The sequence below is a fragment of the Lissotriton helveticus genome, chromosome 5_1, assembly GCF_964261635.1.
Source record: "Lissotriton helveticus chromosome 5_1, aLisHel1.1, whole genome shotgun sequence".
Taxonomy (NCBI): Eukaryota; Metazoa; Chordata; class Amphibia; order Caudata; family Salamandridae; genus Lissotriton; species Lissotriton helveticus.
The window spans coordinates 321,430,466-321,452,359 of NC_136065.1; the positions used below are offsets into that span (position 1 = coordinate 321,430,466).

The 21,894-nt window shown below is 45.4% G+C and overlaps 1 long non-coding RNA gene across 3 annotated transcripts in view; it reads right to left on the reverse strand.

Moving 5' to 3' along the window:
- Nucleotides 1–21,675, reverse strand: part of LOC144753133 (uncharacterized) — a 65,035-nt gene extending 43,360 nt beyond the window's left edge. For all 3 annotated transcript variants that reach the window (XR_013594216.1, XR_013594217.1, XR_013594215.1), the window contains exon 1: nucleotides 19,586–21,675. This is a non-coding gene — a long non-coding RNA (uncharacterized LOC144753133). The remainder of the gene's footprint in view (nucleotides 1–19,585) is intronic.
- Nucleotides 21,676–21,894: the final 219 nt, after the last annotated feature.

Here is a 21,894-nt window from a genome sequence, read left to right on the forward strand (position 1 = left end):
CAGAAGGGTGGTAAAAGAGGGCCTAGCATGGAGGTTATGATGCACGCCATGTTGCGGGAGATGGGTGAAATTAATAAGAGGCTGGGGAAAGTGGATGAATTAGAAGCCCACATAAATGAGAGGTTTGCTGATCCACCAGGCCCATCAGGCAGGCCCACGCGGCAGAGAATTGCACCCTTGCCGAGGGGTGATTTTGTTACCCCACCAAAGAAATCTAAGGCCAAAAAATCAAGGTACAATGCCCCAACCCTCGTGCCTCTAGTACCGGTCCCGAATACAACCGCACCTGTGGTATCGGTTCCTCTGGCACCTCTGCCAGTTGGCCCTGTGCCCGCGGCGCTGGTGCCGGACATGACGCCGGCCCCCACCCCGGCGGGGATTATCCCTCCGCTCGTTGTAACGCCGGCAGTCCCGAGTGTGCCGCCAACCCCTGCTCCCTTGGCTATCGCGCCGGTGCCACCAGACATGCCACTTGAGGTCCCAGTTGTGACAGGGGGCAACCTGGACCCGGTCCCGGTTGAGCTGGTATCTCAAATAGCCGCCTTACTACCTTGGTTGCAAAAGGGTGGCGTATTTCCTGCCTCATCAGATCATGCAGCAGAAGCGGCGAAATTGGTAGAAAAGATTAAAGCCGCAACTGCGGCTGAGAATATTGCGCTGCCATCTTCTTCACTTACAGGTTCCAGTCCCGCTCAACCGAAGGGAGACGAGGGCTTACCGGTTCAGCCGCCCGTCAATGGTAAGGAGGTGGCTCTGCCTCTCTTGGGGGACGGCTCAGTGCCATCCAGGAGTGAAAATTTGGCACAACATGTGTCGCAGGCAGTTAAAGAGTTGATTTGGGCGGGCAAATATGTTTACATGTTTTCATTGTTACTAGACAATAGGGAGATGGAGCAGGCCAAGTTATTGAAGGAATGGATGCATCCGAGTGAATGGAGGGCACAGTGCTCCAGGTTCAGGGTAGACGAGACATTGAAGAATTGGATCAGGGCCTTTTCCTTCCTTACGGCTATTACGGCCGAACGCCCCCCTAATGTGCAGGCGGCAATGGCTTGCTACCAGAGCAGGATTGTGGGGTGGAGCGATCAATACACTGGGGATGCGTGGAAGGAGTATGATGTGAATTTCAGAAAAGCTAAGGAATTTGACTCATCACTGGCATGGGACAGAGTAGATTCGATGTCTTGGCATAAGCAGTTCTCGGGGGACACAGCCCCATCCCAGGCCACTAATGCAGTCAGGGTGTTCTCCGCCAGACCGCAACAGCCCTTTCGGTCAACCCAAGGAAGTGAGGTCCCGGGGAAGAATAGGGGGGGGGGGCGCGGAGAGAAAAGGGGTATGCTGGGACTTTAATAAGCGCTCCTGCACAAGGGCCCAGGGCACCTGTAGATTTAGACATGCATGTGCAGTCTGTGGTCACCCATCCCACCCCGAGGCAACTTGTAGGTCCAAGCAAGGCAACCACGGTCAGAGGGGGAGGGGGAAGCCAGAATCGTGCAGACGATTCGGGCCCTCCCACACCGATAGACGTTTTGGCAATGATCCCATGGTTGAATAGATACCCGGACCATACAGCGGCCACTCTCCTCCAGGAAGGTTTCTCACATGGTTTTAGGATCCCGGCGGGGGGGTACACAGGTAGCGCACGTTGCAGGAACCAATTGTCAGTAAAGCATAACCCTGAAGTGGTGGGGGCAAAGATTAGCAAGGAACTGTCACTGGGCAGGATAGCGGGCCCCTTCCTAGAGGTGCCTGTCCCCAATTTTGTGTGTTCCCCGCTGGTAGTACCTAAAAAAGAGAGAGGCGAGTTTAGACTGATTCACAACCTGTCGGCACCAAGAGGAGCATCCTTGAATGATGCGATTGATGAGGGGATTTGTAGTGTAAAATATGCCTCATTTGACCAGGCTGTTGATTTATTGCGAGCTCTGGGGCCAGGGGCATTGATGGCAAAATCCGACATAGAATATGCTTTCCGCCTCCTCCCAGTTCATCCTTTGGACCACCACCTCCTAGGTTTCAATTTCGAGGGCAAGTTTTACATGGACAAATGCATGCCCATGGGCTGTTCCATTTCATGTGCCTACTTCGAGACGTTTAGCTCGTTTCTGGAGTGGGTCATGAGACAGGCGACGGGCCACCAGCAGGTCATGCATTACCTGGATGATTTCCTTTTCTTGGGTGCGGCGGGCTCTCAGGAGTGTGCCTGGGCATTGCAGGAATTTTGCGTGCTCATGGTGCTTTTGGGGTCCCGCTAGCTCCAGGGAAGACGGTCGGCCCGTCCACCTGCTTGGAGTTCCTTGGTATTGAGATTGACTCGGTGGAGGGATGCTTCAGGTTGCCCAGGGACAAAGTGTCTAGATTTAGAGCAGCGCTTTGTCAATGCCTACGCAAAGACAAAGTGTCCTTGCAACAGCTACAGGAAGTAGTGGGACAACTGAATTTTGCGCTGCGGGGTATCCAAATGGCACCCCCTTTTTCACGCTCCATTGCGCAGGCTATGAGAGGTCTACGCGAGAAGCATCACCGCACGAGACTGTCATCTGAGGTTCGCCAGGATATGCATATATGGATGGCATTCCTGGAGGATTTTAATGGCAGGATAGTGTGGCCCGGTCCCCCCGCTACATCAGCAGAGTTGGGTTTATGGACTGACGCTGCTGGTGGTGTGCACTTCGGCGCCATTCTAGGGTCCAAATGGGTCGCCCAGCGGTGGCCGGAGGAATGGAAAGCGTGGGGTTTGACCGCCAATATTGGCTTCCTGGAACTCTTCCCAATATGGGTGGCCTTGAAGGTCTGGCCAGAGCACCTGTGTAATCAATCAGTGGTGTTTTGGTCGGATAACATGACAGTGGTGGAATGTATAAATCAACAGGGGGCAGCACGCTGCCCCTTCATACTCCGCCTGATAAAAGAGATTGTGTTACAGTGCTTAAAATGGAATGTGGTCTTCAGAGCTAAGCATGTCCCAGGTATCCTCAACAATGCAGCTGATTCCCTTTCTCGCTTCAAAATGCAGGTATTCAGGGAGCATCTTCCTGCAGCAGACCCCTCGCCAGCCCACTTCCCGGCAGTACTTTGGCAGATTGGTGCCCCAGACTACAGGACCTCGTGGTTGCTAGCCTAGCCTCCAGGACCAAGACAGCTTACGAAGGGGCGTTTTTTGTCTTACCGGGCTTTCTTGGGGCTGGAATGGGAGGCTAGGTGGGCGAAGGAGGACAGCTTTGCGGCCTACTTGGAATCAATGCACAGGGAAGGGCGCTCAGTGGCGGCGGCGAGTAGACATAGGGCGGCGGTTTCCTTTTTCGCGCAGGCTAAGGGCATGCGGGACCCTACTAACACCTTAATGGTACGCAAGGCGTTGAAGGGTTGGCGCCGTCTACAAGGTCACACACCAGATGGAAGAAGGCCCATTGGGCTAGCTCGCCTGACAGCCTTATTGGGTGCACTCCACAGTGTCTGTAGCTCCGAGTGGGAGGTACTTCTGTTTAAAGCTGCGATTTCCCTGGCCTTCTATGGGGCTCTGAGAATTGGTGAATTAGTCGCAGGGTCAAAAGGAGACAAGATGGGCGGCCTGCAGCGGACTTGTGTAAAGATCAGGGAGGATACTATGTGGGTGACAATTCTGAGGTCAAAAACTGACCAGGAGTCCCGGGGTCACACCATAGTGCTCCACCGGGCACGGGCCAACCCTTGCTGCCCGGTTTCACATGTGGAGTACTTCCACAGGCAGCCAGGGGGCACGACGGGGGGGGGGGGGCACTGTTGTGTCACGCAGACGGCACGCCGTTGACCAGGTACCAGTTTAGGCGAGTCCTGGAGCTGACAGTCAGACAGGCAGGTTTTGACCCCAGAGAATTTGGCACTCACTCATTTAGGATTGGGGCAGCAACTGAAGCAGTAGCGAGGGGTCTCCCGGTTGAGAGTGTAAAGAGACTGGGGAGATGGTCATCAGAGTGTTACAAACGATATGTGCGAATAGACTTGTTGTGACAGGACGGTGCTCACGCCTGGTATCTTTCTGGTTTTTTGCAGTTTCTCAAACCTGTGACGCAGGGGAGGAACTCGCCGGCGTGCGTGAACGATCAACACCATTGCAGCACAAGCAACAAGAAGGACACACGAAATTGGTGACTTGGATTGTGGGCCACTCTTATGTGAGGCGTGCTAAACATGTTTTTCTTTCAGGAGACCGTATGAAAAGGGCTGCACTGAAAGGGTTCCATATTTCCTTTTTTGGTAGGGGGGGACTGTGCCTCAGCCAGTTTAGGGGCTTCTTCCAGGGACTCTTAGCGCAGCAGCCCGCCCCCCGTCAGTGGTGATACTTCACCTGGGGGAGAATGATTTGGCCAGACTAGGGAGGTGCATCTTGATAGAGGAGATTATCTCCACTGCTGGGCGGGTCACGAAGATGTGCCCGGGCTGCACAGTAGTATGGTCGCAACTTATCCCCCGATGGCAGTGGCGAGGGGGGGACTCTGTCAGGGCGTTGAATCACTCGGTAAAGAGGATCAACACACAGTTGTACAAACTATTCCGAGCCCCCCGGTTGCAGACAATTCCACACGGGTGTATCTGGGGCAAGCAGTTCTATCTGGGAGACGGGGTCCACCTGACTGAGGCAGGGAATGTCCTGTGGTCTAATAATCTTTGGGCGTGGTTAGAGGGATTTGCTAAATAAGTCAGTCCAAGTTTAGGGCTAGGGTGGGGGAGGCCAGATCGTCGGTCAACAATGCTGGCCTGTGGCGGTAAGGTCATGACCGGTGAGCAGCTATTTTAAGGTCTGAGGGGGCGGGCATCATCCTATGGAGGTTCCCGCCCAGGGGGAGGGGCCATTGGCCCTTCCTAGAACTTCTGGGGCAAGGTAACTGGTGCTTCAAAGGGGCGAGGGTTGGAGGAGTGACGCTTTCCTTAGGCTGGTAGCCACCCCGCGCGCGCATACTTATGACGTCAACAGATGGCGGTGAGTAAGGGCCCTCCTTAAGTGGGTAAATGGAGTTCACGGCGTGGACCGGGTAATTACCGGGCCCGGCTGCGCATGCGCACATCTTGTGGTGAGGCACAGCTAGTAGGACCTGACACCGGTTAGCGACCTTGCCATATGGCCAGAAATGTTAGCATACTAAATTTCAGATGAGGATGTAAGGAAACAATCTGTATTAGAGTTTTTGTTAAGGATAGTCTCTCACACTTGTTGACAATCATGTATCTAATGTCCTGCTGATTTTTCGTATAAACTGCATTTCGTACATTTAAATTTGTTGTTTTATATCTTAATAAATACGGCCGGGGGGTCCCGAGACCCCCCGCCTTCCAAAGATAATCATGTTCAGTTGTCCTTGTATCTGGGGGTTGGTGTGGTCATAGGGAGGGGGGGCGGCAGCCAATCACTGACCATGTGAAAAGGGGGGGCCATTGGCCCCCCTGCACGCATGGCGGTGCGGCGACCGCCCCCCCTCCAACAAAGCCTCTCGGTGGTGGGGCGTGTCCTCAGGGGCGCGCCCTGCCACCGATTGGCCGGCGCCCTCCCCGACCCGGATGTCATTGTGCGACATCCGGGTCGGGGGGGCGGGCTGAGGGGTCAATAAAGGGTTGGGGAGCGCCCAGGGGACTCCTTGCTTCCTGGACGCTCCCCCTCCACACCGGTGGTGCCCCGCGCTCGGGGCTTGTTGTTTTTCCCCACCCACCATCCCTGGAACATTGCGGTGTTGTATGCATTATTAGTTAAATTCAGTCGATAATTTGTATATAATGTTTGTTAGGCCAATTTTTCCTATGCTTAGATAATGGTTTGTGATTTTGCTGTTATACTTTCTCTTAGGCCTTTTTTCCCCTGTTAGATAAATGGTACTGTGTATGTTATGGTTTGCTTTGGTATTTAGGCCTTTTTCCCCGTGTAGCTTGAAGGTGTTATGCGTGATTTTATTTAGACAGAGTAGCTGTACACTAGAATTTTTTCCCATAGGTCGTCGTATTTATTAGGTATGGGGCATGCGGTAAGGTCATGACCGGTGAGCAGCTATTTTAAGGTCTGAGGGGGCGGGCATCATCCTATGGAGGTTCCCGCCCAGGGGGAGGGGCCATTGGCCCTTCCTAGAACTTCAGGGGCAAGGTAACTGGTGCTTCAAAGGGGCGCGGGTTGGAGGAGTGACGCTTTCCTTAGGCTGGTAGCCACCCCGCGCGCGCATACTTATGACGTCAACAGATGGCGATGAGTAAGGGCCCTCCTTAAGTGGGTAAATGGAGTTCACGGCGTGGACCGGGTAATTACCGGGCCCGGCTGCGCATGCGCACATCTTGTGGTGAGGCGCAGCTAGTAGGACCTGACACCGGTTAGCGACCTTGCCATATGGCCAGAAATGTTAGCATACTAAATTTCAGATGTGGATGTTAGATTCGGTTAGGAAACAATCTGTATTAGAGTTTTTGTTAAGGATAGTCTCTCACACTTGTTGACAATCATGTATCTAATGTCCTGCTGATTTTTCGTATAAACTGCATTTCGTACATTTAAATTTGTTGTTTTATATCTTAATAAATACGGCCGGGGGGTCCCGCGACCCCCCGCCTTCCAAAGATAATCATGTTCAGTTGTCCTTGTATCCGGGGGTTGGTGTGGTCATAGGGAGGGGGGGCGGCAGCCAATCACTGACCATGTTCCAATGGGTAGACTGACTGGGATAGTCAGCAGACCAGTCATTACAAGGCAAACGTAAGAGCTGTTGTTTTAAATCTGACAGCTGGGCAAGCACTCTCTAACTTCAACCCTCGCGCTTGCAGGCAGTAGGAAGCAATTGGATTGAAAATATTCTTTCTGTTGTACGTTTTTCTCCGTCACCTCACCTGTCTCTTTCTCTCTACCTATCTCTACATTTTAACATACCCTTGATAAGTACATTACATCCACTCTCTCTACCAGACCTCTTTCTACCCCACTTTTCTCACAGTACAACTCTCCCCAAAAACACCACTTTCAGCATCTCTGTCTCTCTCTATAACACTCTCTGGACTTCATTTACAATATGTTGATGCTCAACAGTGCAGCAAGCGTTCCTGCTTCGCTGCTGTGTGTCAATTGAAAAGGGCAGGAATGTGCCGTACCTAGTCAAGTCAAGTAATTGGATTTTATTAAGCGCACATTTCACCCAAGGATCTCAAAGTGCTCGTGAAAAATCAGTGAAGCGGAAGGAAGACGTTTGCGGGTGGAGGAGAGGATACAGTGCATTCCTGTACTTTTCCCCTATGCTAATGCACAATGGGCTGCCATGCGCCAACCCAGGCACCTCTGCGCCATGGTGCAAGGTTGTCTGCGTTATAGAGGTGATTGTTTTTGTGCAGGGTGGCTTACCTTACAGCACAAAAACAATCATGAGAGGTATTTTCGTCTTTCTATGTGTACAGTAGAATGCAGCACATAGAAAATGGAAAAACAAGGAGAAATAAAGGTATTTCTCATTCGTTGCAACTCCCTTTCACATCCCCTGGAGAGGCATACAAATCTGACGCATTCCCAGATTTACAAAACCTTGTTAATGTCAGAATGCGTCAGGTTCCATGGATGTTGTGTGGGAGCACCCACAGCAAACCCATGGATCGCCCCTTTCACGCAGAGTAAGGTGTGAAAGGGGACCATATTTACAAGGCCATGAAAAGCCAGGCAAGGTGGCTCTATGTGGCCTTGTAAATATGGGCAGGGACACTGCACCGCCGGTGCGTTCAATTCAGTAGGCACTGGCAGCACAATGAGCTTGCAAATAAGCCCCTCTGTGCCTACCTCTACAGCGCTATGTCTCCTTGAACATCCCTACCTCAACTTTACTCTACCTCACAACTCCCTGCACTTTACAGCTCTGTTCCTATCTCTACCTCTATGAATCTCTCTTCCATTAACTTCATCTCTCTCTCAAACTCATCTCTCTCTTCACCTCCCATCACCTCTCTCAAACACCACCTCTCTAAGCCTTACTCCCTTCTGTATCTTATTTTTGTCTCTCTATACCTAACCTCTCCATACCTCTCTCTTAGCCTCACTCTAGCTCTCCACTATTGCCTCTGTCTCTTTTCTCTCTCTCTCTCTACCTCACAAATCTCACTGCTTTGTCTGCTTCTATGCCTCTCTCTCTCCCTACCTAAACTCTCACTTTGCAATTAGCTTTTTTCCTCACCTCTCCATCTCTGCCCATTTTAACCTGTTTCTGCCACATCACCATTGTCACTACCTCAATTCTTTCCTGTTACCTATCTTTATCTGCCTCTTTTTCTCTGTCATGACCTACTCTCTAACTATCTTCTATCTTGGCACCACTTTATTTCAGCTCACTCTCTCTACCTCACACATCTACCTCTCTCTCTTTAAACATTCCTCTAACTCACATTTGTCTCAACTTCTTTAAACCATGCTATCGCACCACCTCTGTATCAACCTATTCTCTCTTTCTCTGGTTCACGTCTGTCTTTCACCTCATCTCTCTTTAGACCCTTCAGCTCTCCCTCAGGCTTTCTCATTGTCTCCCTGCTCTCTTTACCTGACCTGTCTTTCTGTACATCTTCTCATTTTGTCCCCCACTACTTTCTCTCTAACTTTCCACTCTCTCTACCTTACATCTCTCTGCACTTCTCTGACAACCTCATCTCTGCTTGTGTACCTCTAACTCCCTCTGCGATAATTAACTCATATGTATTTCTATTGTACCTCACTTTCTACGTCTCTTTCTTTAGTTATCATATCCATCTTTCTTTCTGGCTACCTCACCTTTCTCGCTTTACCATATCTTTCTCCTTACATCATCTATCTCTACCTGAACTACATCATTAACTCCCATCTCCCTCTTATTTACCTCTCACTTGCTCTGTAGCCCTCTGTATCGCTCTTTCTCTGCTCCCCCTCCCTTTTATCTTGCTCAGCAGAATCAGAGGTCACTGCCTAAGAAGAGAGGTATAGACAGAGACAAAAGGGGAGATAAGGCAGAGGATGGGAATTGGAGATTTCACCTAATGGAATGCTAAAAATCCTTCGAGCTGTGGTTTGAATTTCACTTCTGCTGCCAGTATGCCAGTTGTGAAGTGGGATTAATTAGTGGCCAACAGTTTCAATTTCTGTGTGCATAGGTTTTATTTTAATACTGTGCACTAGTCCGCTAGCCCCACGAAAAAGACTAGAACTAAGTGTAACAAGAAATGGGCTTATCAAATCTTGTTGTAGTTTTCTTTTTGTGCTGTTATGCTGGAAGACACTAGGCAGCTGTTCTGCATTTCCCTGTTTCAGGAAGCTTAACTTATTAAAAATGGGTAATAAACTCAAAGTTGCTCCTTAGGGGCCCCAAAATATGTTTAGCCCAGGCCCCCCTAAATCATTAGATGGCACTGCCCTTTAGGCGCCAACGTGAGCAGGCAGTCACGAGGGTACTGTGCCTTTTGTGCTCCTGCAGGCTAAACATGCAGCATGAGAATGGACTTCAGTCACTTCACAAGAAACACACACATATACACAGCTAGGGACACACCACCCCCACAGAGGCAAAATGGCCGGGGCAGGGCTCCATGTTTTGCATGGGGGCCCCTCACCTCCCAAAGCCTTGCCATTGCATGCCTTGCAGAATGCGTGCAATGGCATGGACTAAAAAATAGGTATAAATATATAAAAAAAGAGAGGAGGACCCCACACAGATTTATAAGGGACTGGGGGGAAGAGATAGCGTCAAGAGTAGAAACGTCCCAATTGAGAAATGGATATCAGAAAGTATATCCAAGTTAAGTATTGCTAATGAAGGTATCCAACTATAGACAGCATGCCCATAAGAATAGGCGGGAAAGGCAAAGATATCACAGGACACGGGGGACAAAAATTCGTGGTATATATCAGGCTAAACACAATATCTGGGGCATGTTTCAACACAGCATATTTCAGGCTATAAGCATGTTTAGGGCATATAGTAACATATGTCTGGTAAAATTCTTGTTTCAAAGAAATTTTTATTATCAAAAAATAATTCGCACAAACAATTATAATTCATGTACACACTTTAAAAAACAAATTAAAAAAACATGTTCAATTTGGACAATTATTATTCATGTTTAAAAAATGTTTGACTTTTATACAACATCATTAAAAAACGAAAAGAATCACAAGGTCGACGCGGCGTTTCTGTTTTTTTCTTTGAACACCTTCTTCAGGACTGATTCTAGACAGTTAAGAAACACAGAATTACCATCCATTGTCACATTACTGCATCATAGTACAACACTATCCCAATTTGCAATATACATATAGTCATAGTTGCTTCTGCTTTTTATTTTCTTTACATCTTGCCCAGACATGTTGGCCCATCATTTTTTACATTCACAGAATGTTATTTAAATGGTATCCTATCCACATTCCCATTTGGGTAATTGCCATCAACTCCCTTCTCTTACATTACGACCCCCTTCAACTTTGTTTGCCTTTCCCTTGGAATGTAATATTCCACTGCTGTTCATTTACTTCTAAAAAAATCTTTTTTACACAAAGTCAGCCTACCTTGTTCCAGAAGAGTAAAAATGGCTCTGCTGGGGGGTACTGACTATCCAAGAAAGAAAGAGTCACCATCTGCCGTAATCAATTAACAGGTGTGATACATCTAGATAAAAGATATTTATTTTTAATTTTATTTTTGCTGTAGTTATACCTGGTTATTCATGATTCCCAGATAGGTTATGTTATCGTTCCCTACCTCTTTCAGTTGGATATTGGACCAATGTTCATAAAAAAGCCATCTCTATTGATAGGCGGGCTTCAGGCCGTGTGTCTGGACCTAGGAACAATAAATTTTCCCTCAGTATTTGTAATTACATAGATTATTCTCCATCTGTTATTCAAGATGTTAGTGCAATTGGCCATATACCTGTTGGTCTGTTATACTCTTGTTGGATTTTGCTGCCAGGAGGAGCCACCGTAATGATTATCAATGGGGCGGTTCTTTACCTACAAGATTAAATTAGTCACTCACTTGTTCAGTGTTTGATGTGCACTACAATCAATTTTACTTTTATCACATCCCTTACCAGATAAGTAGGGATTCGAACACCGCTGTTATCTTGATCCTCTTCAATCTGACCGAAGACCAGCTTTCAACTTATCACTTGATTTGAGAATGGTCACGTGACTGTATAGTTCTCTGTGAATATATAGTTCAAATGTTAGTGCTAAGGTCTTTTTATTATATCCCATTTATTGATCTAAGCTGTTGTGATTTTACCTTTGCGTTAATGACTTTGTATATCTCTGGGATGGTCTATTTATCTTACTCAGCCACCCTTAAGGACTTAGTGTATTGTCTATTTAATCACTGTTCTAGCCCCGTATAAATCCATCCTTTTGGTGAAGAGCCTCTTAAGGACATATTCCCTGAACTAGGTTAATTTTGTTGCTCTCCTTCTTACCTTTTAAGTTTCAGTCGTCCTCCCTGCTCCCTTCACCTGGCAGCCCGTCACTTCCGTCACTTGCGGTCGAATTACCGAAAAACGAAATGAATGATTGCCGCCTACTTGCCTGGCTTAAATATCTGCCGAGTTCTAATTGGGCGCGCTTTTCGCTGTCCCCGATTGGCGGAATATTCAATTATACTAGATACTGTTGCAGGGAGTACCACATCACTTTTCTTTATGCATTCCTTACCACCCATTGGTTAGAGTCGTTATATTTTATGAGTTCCATTGGTTAAAACGCTAGATGCGTTTCTATGGAGTTTTAAAATCCTCCGCGTGCCTGCGTATTACCTGTCTGCCGAGTACTAATAGGGCGCGCCTATCGCTGTCCCTGATTGGCGGAATGGTTCGTTGTACTAGATACTGTTGCCGGAGATGCCGCGTCACTCTTATTTATACATTCTTCGCCCCCCATTGGTTAAAGTCGTTTACTTTGTGAATTACCATTGGTTAAAGTGCTGGATGCATTTCTATGGAGTTTTAACCTATTGCGTGTGCCTGCGTACTGATAATGGGCGGTATCCGTACTGTGAGCCCATTGGTTAAGGGGCTCCGTATGTTTCTGTGGAGATGTTTATATTTTATTTACTCTATGCGCCCGCAACAAGTTCAGGACCTTAGGGTTATCGCTTGTGAGAGTGAGAGCCCACGGGTTAAAAAGCTCCGCACATTTCTTTTGGGATGTTTGTATTTTATTTACTTTAGTGTGCCCGCCAAAATTTCAGGACTTTATCATTGGTTGACACTATTGCCGTTCTCGATGTGTTCGTAGCACGAAGCTTCCTCATATTTTTTACATTCCGCGCAAGTAGTTCAGATTATACTGGAAACGGGATACTACCACATCGAATTCACGAGTTGGTACATATGTCCTTCTCCTCTATCATGGCATAATGCTCACCAGGGTATAATCGATATGATGTATGTTCACGAGGCTATCTTATTTTAGTTTGATCGCCCTCATTGCATAAAGTATGGTGATCTCTTTATTCACGTGTATTTAGGCCATGCTGAATTTGATACATAGGGGATGTTCAATTATCCATCCATACTGGTATTATTTAGTCTGATTATACACACAATATATGTAGTTAAGTACCATGAGGTATCAGCGTGACATCGTTAAATAAAACAAACTACGATCCTCTCAGTCGGGGAATTCGTATTCCTCGCCTTCTGCTTTACCGCGTCATGTGTTATTCGGAATTTATCATTATAACACAGTGGTAGTCTGTCAACACTCTCTATTTGTGTATTTTCTCTATCTCTTCATCTCCTGAATTTAACCTATTTATTTTAATATCATTTTAGATATTGGGCGCTGTACTTTCACAGAATCCCAAATACAGAGGTCTATGACAGAGCTTACCTCACAGTTTTACCTGATAATTTTTTCCCAATCTTCTCTTGAGTTGAGCCCACTTCTCACACTGTTAAGGGTAGACATGTAAAATTGTTCCCTTTTCTTCCTCTTGTCATTGCTGTTGCCTCCTCTTTTGCTCATAGTTACCCTCTCTAATCCACACCATTTCAGATCATCGACCCCATGGCCAGCTATCCTCCAATGCTCAGTGAGGGGCGCTCCAGGTTTCTTAGTTCTAAGGGCAGAACGATGTTCATTAAGGCGAAGCCTGATTTCCCTGGATGTCTCTCCCACATAGGATTTCTGGCAGGGGCATTGGATTAAGTAAATGACATTTTTGGTCCTGCAGTTAATGAAACTTTTTATATTTACAGATCTGTCATTTACTACGATTTTGCTGCCTTTGATGATACTTGCACAGTTTACACAACCACTGCAGGGATGTGTCCCTGTGGGTAAAGGGTTGCCATCAATAGTTGTTTGCAGGGTTTTTGGAATTTCTCTGTACGTGTGGACAAGGGAATTCCGGATGGTTTTGTTCCTCCTAAATGAGAACATAGGTTTAGGAATTGGTGTGACTGTTTTGTCAGCTATCAAGTGCCAATTTCTATTAATAATGTTCTTCACTTGGTGGCTAACTTGGGAGAAATTGGTGACAAACATAATAGGTTGTTGATTTTTTTGGGTGTGATCTTTTGGTTCAAAAAGGTTTTCTCTGTTGAAATATTTTGCCCGTTTATGGGCATGTCGAACCATCCTTTTTGGATAGCCTCTCTCTATAAACTTCTCTTTCAAGAGTGTTGCATGTCTATCATAGTCTGTCATTGAGGTACAATTTCTTCTCAACCGGAGAAATTGTCCAAAGGGGATGTTGTTCTTTTGTGATGCTGGGTGATTGCTGTTAAAATGTAACATACTGTTCCTGTCGGTGGGCTTCGTGTATAATTCCACAGTTAAATAGCCCCCTGTTTCCTTGATTATGATGTCAAGAAATTCCACACAGTTTTACTTTATGCAATGAGGGCGATCAAACTAAAATAAGATAGCCTCGTGAACATACATCATATCGATTATACCCTGGTGAGCATTATGCCATGATAGAGGAGAAAAACTGTGTGGAATTTCTTGACATCATAATCAAGGAAACAGGGGGCTATTTAACTGTGGAATTATACACGAAGCCCACCGACAGGAACAGTATGTTACATTTTAACAGCAATCACCCAGCATCACAAAAGAACAACATCCCCTTTGGACAATTTCTCCGGTTGAGAAGAAATTGTACCTCAATGACAGACTATGATAGACATGCAACACTCTTGAAAGAGAAGTTTATAGAGAGAGGCTATCCAAAAAGGATGGTTCGACATGCCCATAAACGGGCAAAATATTTCAACAGAGAAAACCTTTTTGAACCAAAAGATCACACCCAAAAAAATCAACAACCTATTATGTTTGTCACCAATTTCTCCCAAGTTAGCCACCAAGTGAAGAACATTATTAATAGAAATTGGCACTTGATAGCTGACAAAACAGTCACACCAATTCCTAAACCTATGTTCTCATTTAGGAGGAACAAAACCATCCGGAATTCCCTTGTCCACACGTACAGAGAAATTCCAAAAACCCTGCAAACAACTATTGATGGCAACCCTTTACCCACAGGGACACATCCCTGCAGTGGTTGTGTAAACTGTGCAAGTATCATCAAAGGCAGCAAAATCGTAGTAAATGACAGATCTGTAAATATAAAAAGTTTCATTAACTGCAGGACCAAAAATGTCATTTACTTAATCCAATGCCCCTGCCAGAAATCCTATGTGGGAGAGACATCCAGGGAAATCAGGCTTCGCCTTAATGAACATCGTTCTGCCCTTAGAACTAAGAAACCTGGAGCGCCCCTCACTGAGCATTGGAGGATAGCTGGCCATGGGGTCGATGATCTGAAATGGTGTGGATTAGAGAGGGTAACTATGAGCAAAAGAGGAGGCAACAGCAATGACAAGAGGAAGAAAAGGGAACAATTTTACATGTCTACCCTTAACAGTGTGAGAAGTGGGCTCAACTTAAGAGAAGATTGGGAAAAAATTATCAGGTAAAACTGTGAGGTAAGCTCTGTCATAGACCTCTGTATTTGGGATTCTGTGAAAGTACAGCGCCCAATCTCTAAAATGATATTAAAATAAATAGGTTAAATTCAGGAGATGAAGAGATAGAGAAAATACACAAATAGAGAGTGTTGATAGACTACCACTGTGTTATAATGATAAATTCCGAATAACACATGACGCGGTAAAGCAGAAGGCGAGGAATACGAATTCCCCGACTGAGAGGATCGTAGTTTGTTTTATTTAACGATGTCACGCTGATACCTCATGGTACTTAACTACATATATTGTGTGTATAATCAGACTAAATAATACCAGTATGGATGGATAATTGAACATCCCCTATGTATCAAATTCAGCATGGCCTAAATACACGTGAATAAAGAGATCACCATACTTTATGCAATGAGGGCGATCAAACTAAAATAAGATAGCCTCGTGAACATACATCATATCGATTATACCCTGGTGAGCATTATGCCATGATAGAGGAGAAGGACATATGTACCAACTCGTGAATTCGATGTGGTAGTATCCCGTTTCCAGTATAATCTGAACTACTTGCGCGGAATGTAAAAAATATGAGGAAGCTTCGTGCTATGAACACATCGAGAACGGCAATAGTGTCAACCAATGATAAGGTCCTGAAATTTTGGCGGGCACACTAAAGTAAATAAAATACAAACATCCCAAAAGAAATGTGCGGAGCTTTTTAACCCGTGGGCTCTCACTCTCACAAGCGATAACCCTAAGGTCCTGAACTTGTTGCGGGCGCATAGAGTAAATAAAATATAAACATCTCCACAGAAACATACGGAGCCCCTTAACCAATGGGCTCACAGTACGGATACCGCCCATTATCAGTACGCAGGCACACGCAATAGGTTAAAACTCCATAGAAATGCATCCAGCACTTTAACCAATGGTAATTCACAAAGTAAACGACTTTAACCAATGGGGGGCGAAGAATGTATAAATAAGAGTGACGCGGCATCCCCGGCAACAGTATCTAGTACAACGAACCATTCCGCCAATCAGGGACAGCGATAGGCGCGCCCTATTAGTACTCGGCAGACAGGTAATACGCAGGCACACGGAGGATTTTAAAACTCCATAGAAACGCATCTAGCGTTTTAACCAATGGAACTCATAAAATATAACGACTCTAACCAATGGGTGGTAAGGAATGCATAAAGAAAAGTGACGTGGTACTCCCGGCAACAGTATCTAGTATAATTGAATATTCCGCCAATCGGGGACAGCGAAAAGCGCGCCCAATTAGAACTCGGCAGATATTTAAGCCAGGCAAGTAGGCGGCAATCATTCATTTTGTTTTTCGGTAATTCGACCGCAAGTGACGGAAGTGACGGGCTGCCAGGTGAAGGGAGCAGGGAGGCCGACTGAAACTTAAAAGGTAAGAAGGAGAGCAACAAAATTAACCTAGTTCAGGGATATGTCCTTAAGAGGCTCTTCACCAAAAGGATGGATTTATACGGGGCTAGAACAGTGATTAAATAGACAATACACTAAGTCCTTAAGGGTGGCTGAGTAAGATAAATAGACCATCCCAGAGATATACAAAGTCATTAACGCAAAGGTAAAATCACAACAGCTTAGATCAATAAATGGGATATAATAAAAAGACCTTAGCACTAACATTTGAACTATATATTCACAGAGAACTATACAGTCACGTGACCATTCTCAAATCAAGTGATAAGTTGAAAGTTGGTCTTCGGTCAGATTGAAGAGGATCAAGATAACAGCGGTGTTCGAATCCCTACTTATCTGGTAAGGGATGTGATAAAAGTAAAATTGATTGTAGTGCACATCAAACACTGAACAAGTGAGTGACTAATTTAATCTTGTAGGTAAAGAACCGCCCCATTGATAATCATTACGGTGGCTCCTCCTGGCAGCAAAATCCAACAAGAGTATAACAGACCAACAGGTATATGGCCAATTGCACTAACATCTTGAATAACAGATGGAGAATAATCTATGTAATTACAAATACTGAGGGAAAATTTATTGTTCCTAGGTCCAGACACACGGCCTGAAGCCCGCCTATCAATAGAGATGGCTTTTTTATGAACATTGGTCCAATATCCAACTGAAAGAGGTAGGGAACGATAACATAACCTATCTGGGAATCATGAATAACCAGGTATAACTACAGCAAAAATAAAATTAAAAATAAATATCTTTTATCTAGATGTATCACACCTGTTAATTGATTACGGCAGATGGTGACTCTTTCTTTCTTGGATAGTCAGTACCCCCCAGCAGAGCCATTTTTACTCTTCTGGAACAAGGTAGGCTGACTTTGTGTAAAAAAGATTTTTTTAGAAGTAAATGAACAGCAGTGGAATATTACATTCCAAGGGAAAGGCAAACAAAGTTGAAGGGGGTCGTAATGTAAGAGAAGGGAGTTGATGGCAATTACCCAAATGGGAATGTGGATAGGATACCATTTAAATAACATTCTGTGAATGTAAAAAATGATGGGCCAACATGTCTGGGCAAGATGTAAAGAAAATAAAAAGCAGAAGCAACTATGACTATATGTATATTGCAAATTGGGATAGTGTTGTACTATGATGCAGTAATGTGACAATGGATGGTAATTCTGTGTTTCTTAACTGTCTAGAATCAGTCCTGAAGAAGGTGTTCAAAGAAAAAAACCGAAACGCCGCGTCGACCTTGTGATTCTTTTCGTTTTTTAATGATGTTGTATAAAAGTCAAACATTTTTTAAACATGAATAATAATTGTCCAAATTGAACATGTTTTTTTAATTTGTTTTTTAAAGTGTGTACATGAATTATAATTGTTTGTGCGAATTATTTTTTGATAATAAAAATTTCTTTGAAACAAGAATTTTACCAGACATATGTTACTATATGCCCTAAACATGCTTATAGCCTGAAATATGCTGTGTTGAAACATGCCCCAGATATTGTGTTTAGCCTGATATATACCACGAATTTTTGTCCCCCGTGTCCTGTGATATCTTTGCCTTTCCCGCCTATTCTTATGGGCATGCTGTCTATAGTTGGATACCTTCATTAGCAATACTTAACTTGGATATACTTTCTGATATCCATTTCTCAATTGGGACGTTTCTACTCTTGACGCTAAAAAATAGGTAAACACTTGGGAAAGCCACTCTGCTTTCCCGAGTTGGCCACTGGCAGCATAGGGGGGACATGACCCTTCAGGGGGGCTCCATTGAACCCAAAAACCAATAAATATCTGTGCGATCTGGGAGATGATTGGGCTGCTTATCACATTTTGCAGGATGGGCCCCATCATTTTGTGTTACGCCACTGAGCCACCACAAACAGATGAGTCACGTGCAGTTGTCAAAAATGGTGCATGCGGGTGAAAAAACACCTGGGCCTTGTCCTGCTAAAAGCGATGCATTGGTTCAAACTCAGAGCACAGCTTTCAACAAGCTTTGGAAAATGATTGCTCTTAATTTTGTGCTGCTGAGCATCCCATTCCTCTTACCCTCCTAGCCAGGTGATTTCAGGCATGCGCCAACTGCAGATGCTGCCCTGCACAGCAGCAGTAGTCAGTACCCAAGAAGACTTCAACCAAACGGGCCCTTTGGGTGGTTGTCTTCTGTACCTATCAATGATTTCCGGTAGAATAGGCAATGCGTAATGTGGGCAGGTGTTTGCATGTGGCAAGTGCCAGCACTCATTTTTGGGGACCAGGACTTAACTGACATCATCAGGTTTTGAGCGAGAGCGATAAAGGCAGAAGATCGGACAACAGTGGAAAAGGAAGAAAAGAAGGATGAAAGAACCGGCAAGAGCAGGATAGAGAGATAGGAAGTGTAGGGTAGTGGAAGAAAGAAGCTTAAGGTAGAATGGAAACTAGGCAGAATTGATATGCCTCACCATGGCTATCGACAGTACTGATGGTATGCTCCTAGGAACAACGTTGGACCTTTGCTCTTTTTCCTAATTTTTGGCAGTGGGGGACGAGAGGTGAGGGGACTTGAGACTTTGATGCTGGATCCCTGCAGGATATGATAGCTATCAGCTCTGTGTGCACTTCTATGCCCAATCAGGCTGTAAGTTAGCGTAGGATCTGACAGCCTGTACAACCATTACATTTGACAACGATTTTAGCTTTATTGTGGAAGTCCAGATACGTAGCCCTGAACATGTACTTAGAAAGTGGTGGATAGTTGTACAATACAGTAGCATACAGTAGAGGGTGCGGTTTTACACAAAAGTGTTTCAATATAATATATATGGGTGCTGGTAAATTGGTCACTGAAAAAGGTAAGGCAGGTGGAGAAGAGGTAGAGATGGGCATGTCACAGAGATAGTGCAGGGTTGGGTGGCAATACAGGAGAAGTTGTAGTATTAAAATGTTGGCAGGTGGAGAGAAGTGTTGGTTTGATGTAATGAGGGGCAAGAAGTTAGGAGGTGAGCAGGGAAGAGATGTAGGTGGTGGGGAATGAGAAGTAGGGCCAGACTGGCCACATCGGGCACCAGGTGTTTTGGACCGGTGGTGGACGTTTTTGTTACTGGTGGACGGTTTTTGCAGCACTGCTGCCATATCGGCCCCCTGTAACAAAAGCGTAGCAGGAGTGTACATAAAAGTTATGGATAGAATGCTTGAATTAAACTCACCCGCTGATATTTACTCAGGCGGCATCCCAGTCCATGGTTATTTTTTACAAAATGCCACCTCAGTTTGAACTCAATCATATGCGAATCAGCCTTGACTCTTCTCCAATGGGAACCGTCCAACCCAAACTGCCAGGCCAGGTTCTCCCTGAACCGGAACACAAGCAACCCAAGACCCATTTCACCCTGGTTAGGAACCATCAGTTAGGTATAGCTTGGTTGAACAGTCTCCAAAAATGCAGCGGATATGGACCAGGTAGAGGCACATGCCAGTCTATTGTCTAAGTCATTATCAGGTCTGGTGTTAGCCAATACCTTTTTATTTTACAAAAAATATATATGTAATGTACTTCCATAAATGGGCTTTCAGCCAGCACTCTCCATCAGTTGGTCAACTTTTGTGTCATTCAGATTTTGCTCCGACCCAGTACTGCACACAGCATGGGGCAGTGGGCCAACCTGCTTCAGCCACTGGCTAACTTCTAGCCCTTTCATAAGGAGCACTCCCACACACAAGGGAGTTCCCTTCAGTGCCAGTGTTTTTGTTTTTACTTTATTATTACAACTATTTATTATAAATTTAGTGTAGACTTTGTTTGTAGTGCCTGGTGTGATCAATTCCTATCTCCTGCTAATGCTGTTGTAAATTCCTTTGGACGTGATCTTTATTTATCTGCCTTCTGCCTGCTCACAACAAACCGGCAGCTCACATGATCTCTGAATATAAGCTCACGAGGGTGTTTTATCTTTGCAACCTTAACTGTGTCTTTCAGTCTGTGTTGCCTTCTTCCTTATTTCCTCTTTTTTTTAGCTTCCTTTCTTTGTATTTCATTATTCCTTTATCACATTCTTTCCCAAAGGCACAAGGCTTGCAGCCAATGCCAGACCGATCGGATTTTTTAATCCTGTGTTAGCAAAGTTATTTTGATTTTACTCAAATTGTGTGTATAGCTTAGTTACATGTAGGGGTTTCAGCCAGACTTCACCAATTAGTCTGTGGCTCTGTCATTCGCATTTTTATTCCATTCACTCCAGCATGTATTAAGGGTCAAAGTGGCACACACTTCAGCAATTGGCCGGCTTCACTGTGAGTTACAGCTTTCGGTCCTTTACAGTGCACAAGCACATCAACACACAAAGTAGTTGCCTTCAGTGCCAGAGAGTACTATTGCACAGTGGGCCTTTTTTAGACCAAATCAATATTTATTTTTGTATGTAGCCGATATTTTGTTTAGCTGAAAGATGGCCCAGCAGTATCACGAACAAACAAGTTTTGCAGAAACCAAAATAAAACAAGAATTGCCAAAAGGCTTACAGCCACTGCCAGGCCTATTGGCTTGGCCAATGCTTGTTAACTTTCGTCTTCGCTCACCGCCCCCGAACCTCTGCTGATTGTGACTGGAAAGGAGAACACGCCGGAAAAGTCAGCAGACCAAAGAAACGGTAAAGGGCAGAAGATAAACAAAAAGCTCATTACTGAAGATACCGAGACTAAACTTTCAACCATGCCTTCTGCACGCTCCTAAGAGCAAGATACAGCAAGTCATCCCTTCCAGAAAACAACACACCCCTCTCCACACAGGGCCGAGCAGTTATCCCGTCAAACCTCAAATTGAAGCAAATTTAACGATGACTTTCATGGGTGTTTTGTGCCTTTCGCTGCCTTTGAAGTATGTTTAAGAATAACATGCCAGCGTAGACTTATTTTTAACTTTTGTTATGTTAGCTCTGATGGATATCCACTTAAGTGATGGCGGCGCTTGTTGTGCAGTCTGACGAATGAGTCTCGGCTCTCCCTGGCTCCACGGCGTCCTTTCTAGGCCCTACAAAAACAGCAATGCTCCATCTGGGCTGTTTAAAGCTGCAGAATCTTTCACGACTCTCCTCCTGGGCTAATGTTCTAGAACATTTACCACAGTCCCGGATTCGACCTTTTCGGCGTCTCCCTCCGCCTGGTCATGGAAGGTGGGAGTGCGCAGCAACACAAGAGCGGTGGCCGAAGTTCCAGCTGGAGACATTTTGTCTCGCCTACAGCTCCGCTGCCATCCCGGACAGCAGCTTTTACTGACTTAATGGGAATGACCCCCGAGTGCTTCCCCTCAAGGTCAAGGAAGCAGCACATCATAGCGGAACTACTTAATCCTCAACGCCCCTCCCATTCAACCCCCTTCCCAGCAGCCTATTTGCACATGGAGAAGCAAGCTTTTCTGATTCGCTCGTACACAGCCGCTATTTCATATTCCGAGATTAGTGCATAATAAATGAACGCTGATAACAACCTGCTATAAAAGCTGTTAGTTACATGAGTTTGT